The 12396-nt window shown below is 47.3% G+C and overlaps 1 protein-coding gene across 1 annotated transcript in view; it reads left to right on the plus strand.

Annotated features, from left to right (window-relative positions):
- LOC130492475 (multidrug resistance-associated protein 1-like) overlaps positions 1–12396 on the plus strand; it is an 88302-nt gene that overhangs the window by 672 nt on the left and 75234 nt on the right. The window lies entirely within an intron of this gene.

Below are 12396 nucleotides of genomic sequence, written 5' to 3' on the forward strand. Positions count from 1 at the left end.
CGAGGTTCAAAAGAAAAATCCCGAGACTTTGCAAATAAACTGCAATCATAACGGTTATGATTGAAGTAGTCAAAAAGGGCCAGAGTCCAGGAGCCCCTTAAAGACTAACAAAAATATTTTCTGGTAGGGTATGAGCTTTCGTGAGCCACAGCTCACTTCTTCAGATACAGCTAGAATGTGAATCCATCGGTCTTTAAGTAGAGGAGAGTGAATTCAGACAAGCATTAGTAGGTAAATGTTAACAGTATGTCAATGTGAATGGCAGGCGTGATGGGATTAGGTGTGATATGCAGAAGAGTCTGTGATGTCCAGGGGAGAGATGGGTGTGGAGAAATCAGCATTGGTAATGAGCCATGAATGCAAGGTCTTTATTCAGCCCAGGTAAATGCATTGACTTTAGTTTGAATATCCACTGTATTTCAGCAGTTTCTCTTTCCAGTCTCCCTTTAAAATTCCTTTGTAAGAGAACTGCTACTCTTAAATCTGCAACAGAATGTCCTGGAAGGTTGAAATGTTCTCCCACTGGTTTTTGAATATTGTGGTTTCTGATGTCAGACATGTCCATTTAATCTTTGTCTAAGAGACTGATTGAACTTAGAGTAATATTTGAACTTAGAGTAATATTTGAATATTGAACTTAGAGTAACATTGAACTTAGAGTAATATTTGAATATATATATTTTACAATAGAGAACTTTTAATTGAAACTATTAATTTATTATGGGTTTATAACTTTGTTCCGCGGACCTTAATTTAGCTCTCGCGGACCTCTGGGGGTCCACGGGCCCCTGGTTGGGCACCAGTGCCTGAGAGACTAACATCAATATTTTCTGGTAGGGTGTGAGCTTTCGGGAGCCACGGCTCACTTCGTCAGATGTACCAAAGCTCATACCCTACCGGAAAATATTGTTGTTAGCCTTTAAGGTGCTACTGCACTCTTTGCCCTTTTCGACTAAGGCTGTTTTAGTGATAGAATCGCAAGCCAATGGGTTGAAGTACTTAATGCTGACCTTAGACCATGCTCTAATAGCCCTTTCGTATGGCCTCAAAATGTCCCTCTCATTGGTCAGATTTAAAAATTCTTGGGGGCTGGCAGCGCCCACACCCCCAGCTGAATGGCCCCACTGAGCTCACCAGAATCAATTCACAGCCTACGTTTGGGCAGCTGGATCCCCGGCTCCTTTGTTGTTGGTGCAGGGCTTCCTAGTTCTCTAGCTCAGCCCTTAGGCCAGAGGCCATCGGAACCACAACAGGACCTCTGAATTCTCAGTCCCGCCTGCTGCACTCCTCTGCCTTGTGCATTTTAGCACCCAACATCCAATTTGCACCTCTTTGTCGTGAATCAGGAGCCCCCTCTGATGACCACCTGCCTCTCTATCGGAGCATGAACCAAGGCGCCTGCCATACAACAACCCCACTGAAGAAGATAACAGCGGTTACCCAAACCATGTTGCTGGTGGGAAGGGGTTGTGACTGGCGGCACAGGTTGCGCTCTGGGACCTGGCCACAGCCCATTCCGGGTTCCCGTTGGTGGTGGGCGCTTCCCTGCCTTCCTGCGGGCGCTCCAGAGCCCCAGGGGACAAATAAAACCTTTCCTTTGGCCAGATCTACCCAACTTGTGCCTGCCTCTGGATTGAGCGCCTTCTTCCAAGCGGTGCCAGAATATCGGTTTGCTGCCTAGTGGTCATACACTTGCTTGCTGTCTCTCTGCCGAGCTGTCAGCCCCCCCCAACGCAAGCCCTCCCCCCATCATTGCTTCTCCCTCTTTGCAGGGACAAAAAGCGCCCCTCTTTTAATTCTCTCTGGGCTCCTGGGTTTGATGTCCTCACAGCTGCCCCCAGAGGTGATCTTGAAAGAACCGGTTTCTTTGCCTGTTCTGCTACGGATGAGGGCCTCAACCGCACAAGTCCAGCGTGAGAGAAGGACTGTGGTTGAATGAAAGCTGCACCGTGGGATGAGGGTTGCCGACGGCGTTCTGTTTAGTGTTTGATGACTGGGTTTAGGTAATCCAGCTAAGTCTGTGCAGGTGCAGCCGGTACAGGTAGATGGCTCCGGGCTTTTCTCGTGGGATCTGCTTATCACGTTTCCCCTGTTCAGTAATCCTACCATGTGTTTACGCAAATCCCGCTTTGCCTGCCTGTCACCGTTTGAAAGTGGTTCTCTCGCCTACTTTTGAGTGGATCAATTACTCTTTGGCTGCGTAGTGTTGTAAACCAGCCTCCCTTTGTAACGTCCCTGTCCCCCCCCCCCCCATAAACACACCTTACTGTTGTTGTTGTGAGGATAAAATGGAGGAAAGGATCTGGTTGAGCCAGGCTCTGCCATGGAAGCTTGCTGGGTGCCGCTGGCTCTGGGCCCAGCCTCCCTCACGTCTGCAGATGCTTCTGTTGAACACTTCATTCATCTACTGAAGTGAATGTTGACTTAAGAAATGCCCTGCTGGATCAGACCAGCCAGGGTCCATCTAGTCCAGCATCCCGTCTCACACAGTGGCCAACCAGCTCCTATGGAGGGCCAGCAACAGGGCACCGAGGCTGAGGCCCCTTCCCCCTGATGTTGCCTCCTGGCACTAGGGATTCACAGGTTGACTCTTGATGTGGAGATGTACGATTTCTGTAGAGCCCTGAATTTTAAATTGGTTTTGGTCTATTGACCGCAATAAATGAATGAATGACACAGGTTGACTGCCTCTGAACATGGAGGTTCCCTTTAGTCACTATGGCTAGTAGTAGACCCATCCTCCAGGAATCTGTCTAATCCCCTTTTGAAGCCGTCTGTAAGATTTACAGAATCTTCCGGTGGAATAATAAACTGTGCTGTGGCCTTCAGGGTGTTGCATTGAAATCTTCCCCTTCTCTCTCTCCTCTGCGTCAGATTTTGGATAGTGACTTCCTCGACAGGGACCCGCCCTGGTGCTTACATAAGGAGTAGTAAAAATCATTTATTACTACTTGAAAACCTGAGTCTGGCTAAGTTTTCTGTAGCTTCCTGTTGTTTAAACTGCATGTTTTTCTCTTCTATTGGATTTTATGGCTCTTAAAAATATGACCGTTCAATGTGGGGGTGTACAGTAAAGCGCTGTGTAATGTGCCCCTTTTTATTTGTATCTCTCTCTTCTCCCACGGTCCCAGTGGAGATTGGAAGGTCTTCAGGGTAGGGAACGAGTCCATTTGGCCTTCCAGCTTGACAGGGAAGCCAGCTACAATTTTGCCATCTCACTGGCATTGTGATATCCGCAATTGTACATATTTTGACAATTCTGGGTGCCGGTCTGCTCTCGGTGGGCTTGCTGCTGCTGCTGCTCTATAGTATTCTTCTGCGAGTATTCCACCTAAATGCTAAAAGGAAGGTTCTGTTATTTTCAGCAAAATGATAGTGAAAAAGGTGTGAAAAGTTATGTTTTTTGGCTAAACATTTGGAAGAACTTCGTGACAAAGCGGTTCCTCAGGCTGCCTCAGGAAGTGGAGGTTTTTAAGCAAAGGTTAGATCAGGGGTGGGGAACGTCAGGCCAGGGGGCCATTTAAGGCCCTCGAAATCATTTGGTCTGGCCCTTCATGGGTCCTGGCAGATCTCTAGCTCAGAAGTATCTGAGACTGGCGATCCGCCCCCTCCCGCGGACAGGAATAGCCTCTATTCAAGGCGGTCGGGAGTTTATTTTGCTGAGAAATTGAACCCTTTTCCCCCCTTGCAGAAGAGTCGTTAGCTATGGAGCTACTAGGACCGCCCAAGAAACTATTAACCCTTTCCCACCCGGGTCCGAACTGGGGGGGATCTGTCATCAGGGACAGCTGCCTGCTTGGGGCTTGATCGGCTAATTTTTAAGTTGATAATTTTGTATGGCCCGCGAATGATGTTGTAAATATCCAAATGGCCCTTGGCGGAAAAAAAGGTTCCCCACCCCTGGGTTAGATGGTCATCTTGACAAGGCTGATTCTGTGAACTTTGGCAGATCATGAGAGGGAGGGCAGAAAGGGATGAGTCAGGGCGTGGCTCTCGTGGCCCTTTCTTACATGCCCAGAGATCCTGGAGGGTTTTTTTGGCCATCTTCTGGGCATGGAGCAGGGGACACTGGGGATGCGGGCGGGGAGAGGCAGCTGTGAATTTCTTGGTCATCGAGATGTGCCCTCATTGCAGTTCCACTGGGAATATCCTTACAAGAGATTTTGCATATGCAGACAGTTGCACTTGTTCTTCGTGGAGGGCAACCGGGCCGTCTGTGTCTCCCTCCACCTACTGGACCAGCTCGTCTTTCAAAACCGTCTGTCATCCGGGCTTCATATCTCACACGCTGCCTTATAATGCCATCGAGTTAGTATTATGCCATTTGCCACAAAGCGTGACTTACTTCCCTGGGTCACGATGCCCTCAGGTGGGCAGCCGGCCAAAGACACACCAGCTGTGAACTGCCTTTGAAGTCAAGATAAGCTCCCCCACCCCCTGGAAAGTTTGATAAGGGTTTTCAGAGGTGGCAACTTATCCTTGGTGCTTTGGTAGCTTGACCTGAGGCTTGTAAATTACTGCAATTACAGTTTTTTCCTTGGAAGCTGCTCCCTCTGTGGTTTTCCGGATGATGGTTGTATTGGCACTTCCAGTGAAAAATGTGTATTGAGTCCAGTTCATAAGAACATAAGAAAGGCCCTGGTGGATCAGACCCAGGCCCATCAAGTCCAGTCTGTTCACACTGTGGCCAACCAGGGGCCTCTAGGAAGCCCCCAAGCAAGACAACTGCAGCAGCGTTGGCCTGCCTGGGTTCCTCAGCACCTCATATAATAGGCATTCTCCTCTTGGGACTGGAGAGAATAGGTATGCATCATGACTAGTAGCCATGGATAGCCCTCTCCTCCATGAACATGTCCACTCCCCTCTTAAAGCCTTCCAAGTTGGCAGCCATCACCACATCTTGGGGCAGGGAGTTCCACAATTTAACCAGGCATTGTGTGAAGAAATGTTTCCTTTTGTCGGTTTTGAATCTCTCACCCTCCAGCTTCAGCAGATGACCCCGTGTACTGGTATTATGAGAGAGGGAGAAAAGCTGCTCCCTGTCCACTCCCTGCATGTGATGCATAATTTTATAGACCTCTGTCATGTCTCCCCTTAACCGCCTTCTTTCCAAGCTAAACAGCCCTAATCCTGCATCTGTGTCATTGGCAAAAAGAGGGGTGTGTGAAATATCCGGCTCTTTCTGTGTACTTCCACGGCTGGGACAGCAGGGTCTTTTCATTGCCAAGAGCCTCTCATCTCAGTCAGGAGGTAGGACAGACCAGAGTACTGGGGACTAGATTCGGTCGGCCATGCGAAGTGCTGGTATCGCTTTACTCTGCTGTGGTTAGACCTCACCTAGAGTACTGTGTTCAGTTTTGGGCACCACAATTTAAGAAAGTTGTCGACAAGCTGGAAAATGTCCAGAGGAGGGCAACAAAAATGGTGAGGGGTCTGGAGACAAAGTCCTATGAGGACAGGTTGAAGGAGCTGGGTATGTTTAGCCCAGAGAGGAGAAGATTGAGAGGGGACAGGATAACCATCTTCAAGGACTTGAAGGCCTGTCATATAGAGGAGGGTGCCGAGTTGTTTTCTGTTGCCCCAGAAGGTCAGACCAGAACCAACGGGTTGAAATTAAATGAAAAGAGTTTCCGTCTAGACATTAGGAAGAATTTTCTAACACTTAGAGCGGTTCCTCAGTGGAACAGGCTTCCTCGGGAGGTGGTAAGCTCTCCTTCCCTGGAGGTTTTTAAGAAGAGGCTAGATGGCCATCTGTTAGCAATGCTGATTCTGTGACCTTAGGCAGATAATGACAGTGAGGGCATCTTGGGCATCTTCTGGTCACCAGGGGTCTGGAGGGGGGAGGTAGTTGTGAATGTCCTGCATTGTGCAGGGGGTTGGACTTGATGGCCCTGGTGGTCCCTTCCAACTCTAGGATTCTATGATTTACCAGTGGCATTCTGGTACCTGATGTAATTATATGGGGGCGTACATGATCAAAATCCCACTGCGGTGCTCTTTTTATTTATTTATTTATTTATTTTGATTTTTATCCCACCCTCAGTCCCCGGCCATGTCTATCATGGTCATGGTAAACAATACAGAAGTAAGGAGAACCTGACTGAGGAACGGCATGTGCCAAAGCTCAAGGTACCCTTTCCCTTTTTTGTACATTTTTATCCCGCCTTCCTCCACCCTTAAAGGGGAGTCTGCCCACTCAGGTACCCCCAAGAAAGCTTCTAGTGGTTGTGAGAAATGGTGAGAGTGCTGTGAGACCAGAGAAGCCATTCACAGAGGAGGCTGCCTGTGGTGTCCCTGCATGAGGCTCCGTTCAGGGTCTTCCACACCTTGTGTGCGAGACAAGAATGAATGAATGAGTTTTATTCATGGCATGCAGCCATAGGCCATTACAAACATGTCAACAATGACCTCTTAGAGGTACAATTACCTCTTTATACATAATATAAAAGGAAAATATTCAAAATTAGTAAAAACGCAAAACCATATTAAATAAATTAATAAAATGCAAACATTGTTAGCTAAAAATTGCAGCAAAATCCCGGCAAAGCAATAAGACCTATCAATCATTTAAAATCAGTGCACAGAATTGACTCTTTTAGCAGCTATGTTGGGAGGTCTTATAGGAAACAAACCCATCAGATTCAGTTAACAAAAATATTAGTTTCTCAACACTAGAGCAAGTGTTAAAACCAGAAATCAACCCGGCAAGAAATTTTGCCCTAGGTTCCGCATACAGAGGACAGTCGAGTATATAATGATGTAAATCCTCCAGAGCAGGTGATCCACAGATACAAAAGCGTTGATCTTTAGGTATCCTACAATAGCGCCCAGCAAATACAGCCGTTGGCATTGATTGAAAGCATAAGGGACGTAAAAGCTGCTCCAAGTTTTGGATTTGAAATATTTACTAAGTAGGGAGCTCTAAGGGTGGTCAGTTCTAAAAAAATTAAACCGGGGGGGTGGGGGGTCACCGATTTCAGTATTAGTGATCTATCCATCAGGGCATCCGATTTATAGACCTGGTCTTTGAGCTGGGAAATGTCTTCTGATGACCCTAATAGATCGTCTGGGATTGAGTATTGGGATAGGATCTTACTGAGGAAGACAAGGCGTGATGGATCTTTCATTAGCATAAAATTAAATGATTAACTGCTAAATGAATTTGTTCTAGCTGTTCTGTTCCCCCCCCCTTAATTTTAATACAGCTATATGTACGCATGCCCTGAGCGAGGGGAGATCAGTTTCTGCTCTCATTGGGGCTGCTGGGGTCCCCTTTGGAAGAACCAGAATATGCCTTAGAAAATAGTTTTGAATAGTTTCTAAACTAGATAAATTGTCCTGTTCCCATCCCCACACTTCCACCAGGTGTGGAATGACCTTACTTTTGTATAATTTTAAGACAGGGTCTAAAGGCAAGCTTCCCTTTGTATAGAAAAAACGCAAAATTGATCCCACTATCCTTAGCTCAGAGGACCTAACTGTAACTGTATGCACATTCCAGTTTAGGGTCTCCTTGAATGTAACTCCAAGGTACTTAAAAGAGCAGCACGGCTTAAGAGGAGTACCTAAGATACTCCAGGGAGCTATTTTAGGCCTTTTCCTGAAGACCATTACTTTTGTCTTCTCATAGTTAATGTTTAAAGCCTCTTCCTTGCAATATCATCCCAGTTGTTGCAGCACCCTTCTCAAACCAACTTTGGTAAAGGAGATTATAGCCATGTCGTCCGCATACAATAGGACCGAAATTTTTTGGTGTCCAAGTGAGGGTGGAACAAAATGCGGGCCTGAAAGCCTCTCAACAAAATCAAATTATGAACAGATTGAAAAGTACATGCCCCTGCTTCCCCCCCTTACAGATTGGAGTTCTGTTGGTTAGGGAGCCAGATCTTCCTACCCTAATTTGAGCATAGATGTCCGTGTGTAACTCACGCAATAGGATAAGTAGTTGCTTGTCAATGTTTTTCCTTGATAGCTTTGATCAATGACGCTCTCTTTCTCTAGAGACAAATGCAGCAGCCAAGTCTACAAACGCTACGAATAACGCTTTAGTTGGACCGTTAATGCCTGAAAATGCAAGTTGATGGAGCGTTTGGCAGTGATCGGCTGTACAAAGTCCCTTTCTAAATCCTGCTTCATGCGGGTGCAGGATCTGATTCTCAGTCACCCATTCTTCCAGTTTATGCAGCATATTTTTGCTGTATAACTTTGCTGCAATGTCCAACAGGCTTTTGTCTTGAATACCCTATAGGGCTTCTATACGTTGGCGGTGACTTGACTGCGCTTTCCACCACGACTGGAGGTGTGGTTACCTTTGAAATGTCCTTTTCCATTGTTTATTGGGAGTGGGACGTCTCTGTTCTTGGCTTTCCAGATGAGTAGTCCCACCTTTCCTATTCCTTCCTCCTGATTTAATGGGATGCCACCCACAGTCTCTTGGACTTATTCCAGCGTTCGAGGCCAGAAACGGCGGCTCGAATTGAGTCCCATGTCGGTGGCCCTCATTAAAAGGTTACTTTCGGTTTGGCACTGGCTTTGCCCGTAAGCCATTATTAGAATTCCTTCGGTGTCCTTTTAGGAACGGAGACTCGTCGCTCACTGAAACAGAGCCGGAGAGAAATTTTGGTGACGTGTGGGCAGCCGGCACAGTCCGGAGCTCGGCTGAGCCCTGCTGAGATGGACGGGAGCAGACAGAGGCCTCGCGTGAACCCTGGGTGTTTTTTTAATTGCCTTTCATTCTCAGATTTATCCCTGAAAACGAGTGGGCTGGATACTTAGCAGAACTCCTAGAGTAGGGGGGGCGGATAAACTTCCTAAAAATCTTTGTAAAAGAAAAATTAAAACTGGTATCCCTTATGTCTGTATACCTGGCCTACAAGAATCTTCAAAGAATGAATGACTCTCTTGGAGGGTGGTATTAGTCATCTTTGAGAAGTCTGGTTGAAAGTAGCTCAGATTTCCAAATGATGGGTAGGAGTTTTTGTTTGTTTATGTAGAGTGTCAGCACTTGCCCTATCGAGAACCCCTAACCACAGCAGGAGACGAAGTTGTCCAAAGAAGTTGGTTTAATGGTAGCATAGGTAAGCAGAGCATAGAGAACCCAAGACAGCAATGGAGGAAACTGGCTTGCACTTGATAATATAAAAGCATTGAAAAAAGCACTCATCAGTACAGCTTCAAGAGATTACATATTACAAACGGTACAGAGCCAGTGTGGTGTAGTAAGAGCAGGGGTGTCGAACTCAATCATTACTAGGGCTGGATTTGACACAAATGCCACTTGGTAAGGCCTGGCCATGCCTCGCTGGCCCAGATCGAGAATGGAGGTGGCTGCCTTGGCCGGCTCGTGGGCCGGACAAGAGCTCTCCAGGGGCCGGATCCGGCCCACGGGCCATATGTTTGACACCCCCTGAGTTAGAGTGTCGAGCTATGATCTGGGAGACCCAAGTTTGAATTCCCCCTCTGCCCTGGAGGCTTTGCTGGGTGACTTTGGGCCAGGCAGACACTCTCAGCCTAGCCTACCTTCCAGGGTTGTTGTGAGGATAAAATGGAGGAAAGGTGAATGACAGAAGCTGCTTTGGGGAGAAAAGCGGGGTACAAACGAAGTAAAATAAAATAAACAATTTATTGAAAATGTTTGTTAGCTGCCTTTCTGCTGTACAGGAGCTTGAGGTGGCTTTCAATACAAACTCAATAAAATACATTAAAAAACCACGACTAAAAATCAATTTAAAATGACCAGTAAGCAGACGAACTGAAACTAATCAGTTGCCTTCGTGAATAAGACCACTTCCCATTTGTCTCCGCTAAGGATCATTTACACTTTTGAACGATTGCTGTGACCCTTGTAAGCTGGCGATCGGTCCTGAACCCCCTTTTCCTGGAAGCGGCTGGACGAATTTGTGCCCCACCCGCCGTGAGAGTGCGGTTCTCGGCTGACACGTTGAGCGACTTTTTCTACCAGAATCCCCCCCTTTTTTTTTGTTTTCAGCTTGGCAGAGTGTTTCCTCCTCAGATAAGGGGGCCAGCCAGGGGCGTGATGCCTCCCCTCCAATATCTGTTCCCCTTCCATGGGCTATGTGATGGATGCAGTGTAGCATTCCACCTTGGAACTCCTGGATTTATGTATTGTGGAACTCCCTGCCCCAGGATGTGGGGATGGCTGCCAACTTGGAAGGCTTTCAGAGGGGAGTGGACATGTTCATGGAGGACTATCCATGGCTACTGGTCAAAATGGTTACTAGTCATGCTGCATACCTATTCTCTCCCTGGTCAGAGGAGCATGCCCATTATATTAGGTGCTGTGGAACACAGGCAGGATAAATACTGCTGCAGTTGCCTTGTTTGGGGGCTTCCTGGAGGCACCTGGTTGGCCACTATGGATCGCTGGACTTGATGGGCCTGGATCTGATCCAGCAGGGCCTTTCCTATATTCTTATGTACTGGACTTTGAAATAATGAAAAGCTCTTTGGCTTAACTGGGTATGCATTGGGGCTGTTCTACTTCGAATGTACATGAGAATTTTTTCCAGTTGTTTCCTGCAACAGGAAGCTGCATATGCCAAAATGCTCATTTCTAAGCCGCCGTTGAAGGTAAAGGAAACCCTGACGTGCTTCACGTCTGGTGTTCCTCAAAAAGCTTGAGAGAGAGACCACAATCTAAGAAGCAACGTAGAAAAGGTTGCAATTTCAGAATGCAGTGTTATACCCTGGATTTAAAAAATGATTTTATACCCTGCCTTTTTCTCTCCAGTGGGGACCCAAAAGTGGCTTGCATCGTTTTCTCCTCCATTTTATTGTCACAACAACCCTGCACGGTAGGTTCAACCAAGAGTGTGATGTGGTGGTTAGAGGGAAGACTAGGATCTAAAAGACCCAGGTTCAAACCCCTGCTCTGTCATGGAAGCTTGCTGGGTGACCCTGGGCCAGTCACACGCTCTCAGCCTAAACTTACCTTACAGGGTTGCTGTGAGGATAAAATGTAGGAAAGGAGAGAATGACGTAAGCCACTTTGGGTGCCCATTGGAGAGAAAGGTAGGGTATAAATTAAGGAAATAAATAAGCCCTGTGAGGTAGTCTGTGTGATCGGCCCAAGGTCACCCAGTGAGCTTCCCGGGCAGAGTGGAGATTCAAACCTGGGTCTCCCAGGCCCTAGCCTGATGCTCTAACCACTCCGCCACACTGGCGAAGCGAAGCTGTAGTCCCCACGCTGCTTACTCCACAGCCGCACCACGGACACCGGAGGAACCCCTTTGCAGGCCGCTGCGGGTGCGAAATGCTGAGGAAGTCGGCTTTTGCTAGCCGGCCGGCACCGCTGCTTCTGCCTCTGGCGGATCAATCGCGTAGTTGTCAAAGCCGATCTAGACATTTCCTGAATGTTTTTTGGGTTGCTGACCAAGCATGCTCGCGTGCGTGCTCGCGCTCTCTCTCTGTATGCCATTTACATTGGACAAAATGCTCTGGGGAGCCATTCCGTTGCTGAAAAGGCCCAGCCGTTTTAGTACATGGCACTGGACGCCGGAGGGAGAAGTCCAGTGTGTGTGTTTATTTCAGGTGGGGTTTTTGTTCCCGTGCTGACTCTGCCGACTCTGACTTTTGGCCGACTGGCGTTTCTAATTGATATCCTGCCTTTCTGCCTTAATTTTTTGCTCTGTAAATATGAAATATTACTAGCATTTTGAAAAGGCCCATATAGAAATTAGTTTTCATAATTGATGGTGAGAGCAAGCGTGGTGTCGTGGTGAAGAAGAAGAGTTGGTTTTTATATGCAGTTTTTCTCTGCCACTTAAGGCAGAATCAAACCCGCTTACAATCACCTTCCCTTCCCCTCCCCACAACAGACACCCGGGGAGGTACAGTGAGGGGGGAAAGTATTTGATCCCCTGCTGAATTTGCCCGTTTGCCCTCTGACGAAGAAATGACCAGTCCATAATTTTAATGGTAGGTCTATTGTAGCTGTGAGAGACAGAATAACAACAGGAAAACCCCCAGATACCCAGAAGACAAAAGTCAGAGACTGATGTGGATTATAATGAGTGAAATAAGTATTTGATCCCTTTGCAAAAGATGACTTAGTACTTGGTGGCAAGGTCAGACGTTTCTTGTAGGTGGCCACCAGGTTTGCAAACATCTCAGGAGGTATTTTGTCCCACTCCTCTTTGCAGATCCTCTCCAAGTCAGAAAGATTTCGAGGCTGATGTGTAGCTACTCGAACCTTCAGCTCCCTCCACAGATTTTCAACGGGATTAAGGTCTGGAGACTGGCTAGGCCACTCCAGGACCTTAATGTGCTTCTTCTTGAGCCACTCCTTTGTTGCCTTGGCCGTGTGTTTTGGGTCATTATCATGCTGGAATACCGATTTTCAATGCCCTGGCTGAGGGAAGGAGGTGCTCACCCAAG

The sequence above is a fragment of the Euleptes europaea genome, chromosome 21, assembly GCF_029931775.1.
Source record: "Euleptes europaea isolate rEulEur1 chromosome 21, rEulEur1.hap1, whole genome shotgun sequence".
Classification (NCBI taxonomy): Eukaryota; Metazoa; Chordata; class Lepidosauria; order Squamata; family Sphaerodactylidae; genus Euleptes; species Euleptes europaea.